The sequence below is a fragment of the Heterodontus francisci genome, unplaced genomic scaffold (genome assembly GCF_036365525.1).
Source record: "Heterodontus francisci isolate sHetFra1 unplaced genomic scaffold, sHetFra1.hap1 HAP1_SCAFFOLD_59, whole genome shotgun sequence".
Lineage (NCBI taxonomy): Eukaryota > Metazoa > Chordata > Chondrichthyes > Heterodontiformes > Heterodontidae > Heterodontus > Heterodontus francisci.
Genome location: NW_027140758.1, coordinates 8,984,386 through 8,988,052, shown reverse-complemented (window position 1 = coordinate 8,988,052; position 3,667 = coordinate 8,984,386). Strand labels below are relative to the sequence as shown.

The following is a 3,667-nucleotide window of genomic DNA, read 5'->3' as shown; positions in this document are numbered from 1 at the left end:
GTCTTCAAGATTTTTATCTACAAGAGAGCCAAGGGTTATGTGGGCAGGCAAGAAAGTGGGGTTGAGGTCATGATCAGGTCAGCCATGATCCTATTGAATGGCGGAGCAAGCTCGAGGGGCCTAATGGCCTACTCCTGCTATGAGTTCTTCCGATCTTCTGTTCTTATGATCTCATTGCAGCTTGGTCCAAACAGAGACGAAAGACTGGAATTCCAGAGGAGAGGTGAGAGTGATTGCCCTTGAGTGAGTGTGGCATCAAGGATCCCTCGCAAAATTGAAGTCAATGGGAATCAGGGGGAAAACCCTCCACTTGTTGAAGTCATACCTACCTAAAACAAGATGTTGTGGTTAGTGGAGGCCAATCATCTCAGCCCAGGACATTGCCTCAGGAGTTTCTCAGGGTAGTGTCGTAGACCCAAACATCCCAGCTGTTTCATTGACGACTTTCTCTTCAACATAAGTCAGAAGTGGGAATGTTAGATGATGATTCACAACTCTTCAGATACTGAAGCAGTCTGTGCCTGCAAGCAGCAAGACCTGAGCAACATTCAGGCTTGAGCTGATAAGTGACAAGCAACCTTCTGGCCACACAAGCGCCAAGCAGTGAACATCTCCAATGAGAGAGAAAAAAAATCTACCTTTTGATATTCAGAAGCATTATCATCGTTAGATCCCCCACCATCAACATCTTGACCAGAAACGTAACTGGACTAGTCACATCTATGCTGTGGCTATAAGCGCAGGTCAGAGATTACGAATTCTGCAGCAAGTATCTCACCTCCTGACACCCCAAATCCTGTCCACCATCTACAAGGCACAAGTCAGGAGTGTGATGGAATACATCCCACTCAACAACACTCAAGAAGCTCAACACCATCCAGGACAAAGCAGCGCACTTGATCGGCACCTCACCCGCCACCTTAAACATTCAATCCCTCCACAACCAGTAAACAGTGGCTGCAGTGTGTACCATCTCTATATGCACTGCAGCAACTCGCCAAGTAACCTTCAACAGCACCTTCCAAACTCGTGACCACTACCACCTCGAAGGACAAGGGCAGCAGATGCATGGGAACTTACTACCTGCAGGTTCCCCTCCAAGTCACTCACCATCTTGCCTTGGAACGATATCGCCATTTCTTCACTGTTGTTGGGTCACAATCCTGGAACTCCCTCCCCAATAGCACTGTGGGTGTTCCTGCACCATATGGACTGCATCAGTTCAAGAAGGCAGCTCTCCACCACCTTCTCAACGGCAATAGGAATGGGTAATAAATGCTAGCCTTATCAGCGATACTCACACCCAAGAATGAATAAAAACCAAATCACTCTCCACAGATTCCCCACAATCTGGGCTTGGACATATACTTCAGGAGCACAGAGCTTTATATCACTACAACATGAGTTCCAAACTTCAGATTCTGTTCACTTTTCACATTATTTTCTACCAGCTTTTATCAATTCAGTATTCGGGTCTCTGCTCCTCAACCGTTTCTAACATCTCACCTCTTACAAAAAAACACTCTGATCTATCGTAGGTAGTAGATGACCCCTCATTTTAAACTCCATCTGTCAAAGCATTGCTCACTCACTTAATCTATCAAGAAGATTTGAAAATAAATTTCTTGCCAAAGGATAATTTTCTGCATCTGCTCCCTCGCCATTTGCTTTTCCCATTTGTCTTTCACTTGGTGCAAATCCAGAGAAAGTAATGATGGAAGGAAGGAGGGGAGGAAAAATCCTGCTCCGTTTCGTGATCCCTATTTGATCTTCATTCCAGTGCAGTTTGGGTGAAGAATTCCAATTGTCTGTCTCAATTTTAATAAAGTATAACAAATTCTTTAATCACTGTCTGGACATTGACAAGAACAGGTTTCGAGGCTGACTTGACACATCAGCTCACCCAACATAAATAATACACGAAACAGCTCATAAACTAGCGACAAGGATGGGATTCGAACGCACGTGTTCAAAGCACAATGGATTAGCAGTCCATCGCCTTAACCTCTCGGCCACCTTGCCAGTTGCAGAGACATAGCTGTCACCTTCAGCACAGCTTCTGGCTGTGCAGCCAGCTGTGGAATGATGGAAATATATCTTCTGCAAGTAAATGAAGTTGGGAATGGAGCAGTGTGAAACATTTCCAGACCATGTCCAACACGTTTCTACTCAGTGTGAAAACCCACCACGGAAAGACTGGAACATACAATCATTTCATCACATCATGATTAACATCACTCAGACACCTGAACCATTAGGTCACTGATGAAGTCATGATGACCGAATTTCTCATGAAATGAAAACTGAACTAACTGACTGGAAGAATTGCTTTAACCCCACATGATCAGCGAGCCACAGCATCAGGCCGACTTGTCGGGTCGTGTAAACAGATATCACTGCTTCTGATCTTCACCAGAACAGAGAGTGAGATGGAACATTGATCATCAAACAAACTGTGAGAGAATACAACAGAATAAGACACATGGGGAGACACTGTGGAATAACAAATAGATTTGATTGAAATGTTGAAATTTTGATTGGAATGGAAAAAACACCAGAAACAGCAGATTAAATTGGGATTCTCATCATTATATCGATCTGGGACAGAAAAGAGAAACTGATGGAAAGAAGAGAAGAAGGAAGAAAAGAAAGGATGGAACTGTTCAATCTTTTCAGTTTTTTCACTCGCCCATCAAAGCTGATAAAAAAAAGTTGCAAATAACAGAGAATTTCACCAAAAAGGGAGATTAAATGTTGCTGAAACCTTGGATCGAAGGATGCCCCAAAAGATCACCTGTTTAACTGTCTCCTCACTAGGGGATTTCAATCAGTGAGCAATATTATTCTCTACTTTTTTTGTTAATTGGACCCAGAACTGTCACTTGGAATTAATATCTGTGTTCCGACTCCTGAATAATAAAATTGTGAGTTTCTCGATATTTTCTGGACACAGTTCCTGCTGAAAGAACTAAGAACTCTTTTCTAATTTGCACAATACAAAATACACACTCATCAAGCCTGCTAAGCTAGCATCCTTGGTGCTGCTCTCTCTTCTCCAAAACTTCATCTCATGTGACTGTTCTATCATCACTCTGACAGTGGGAGGGGTTGATCCCACTATCTTCAGCATTAACCCTTTACGTCCTTATACCACACTGTCTGTCCAAAAAAATGGGTGGAGGGAACTTCCTTCATTTATCAAAACACCAACAGCAGCACAGTGGCGCAATGGTTAGCACCGCAGCCTCACAGCTCCAGCGACCAGGATTCAGTTCTGGGTACTGCCTGTGTGGAGTTTGCAAGTTCTCCCTGTGTCTGTGTGGGTTTCCGCCGGGTGTTCTGGTTTCCTCCCACCTCCAAAAGACTTGCAGGTTGATAGGTAAATTGGCCATTGTAAATTGTCCCTAGTGTAGGTACGTGGTAGGAGAATGGTGGGGATGTGGGAGAGAATATGGGATTAATGTAGGATTAGTATAAATGGGTGGTTGCTGGTTGGCACAGACTCGGTGGGCCGAAGTGGCTATATCTCTAAATAAGAAAAGTAAAATAAAAGCTACCAGTCGTAAATCAACTCAAACCCATTAGAGAGATAGAGGGAGACTGTCAGAGAACTTCCTGCATCCAGTCCTGACCCTGTCACACTCAGCATCTTCTCACCCAGACCCCA

At 44.0% G+C, this 3,667-nt stretch overlaps 1 non-coding gene across 1 annotated transcript; it reads right to left on the bottom strand.

Annotated features, from left to right (window-relative positions):
• Positions 1 to 1,940: 1,940 nt before the first annotated feature.
• Positions 1,941 to 2,022, bottom strand: trnas-gcu (transfer RNA serine (anticodon GCU)). Its single transcript has one exon. It is a non-coding gene; the product is annotated as a tRNA-Ser (tRNA).
• Between the last annotated feature and the right edge of the window lie 1,645 nt (positions 2,023 to 3,667).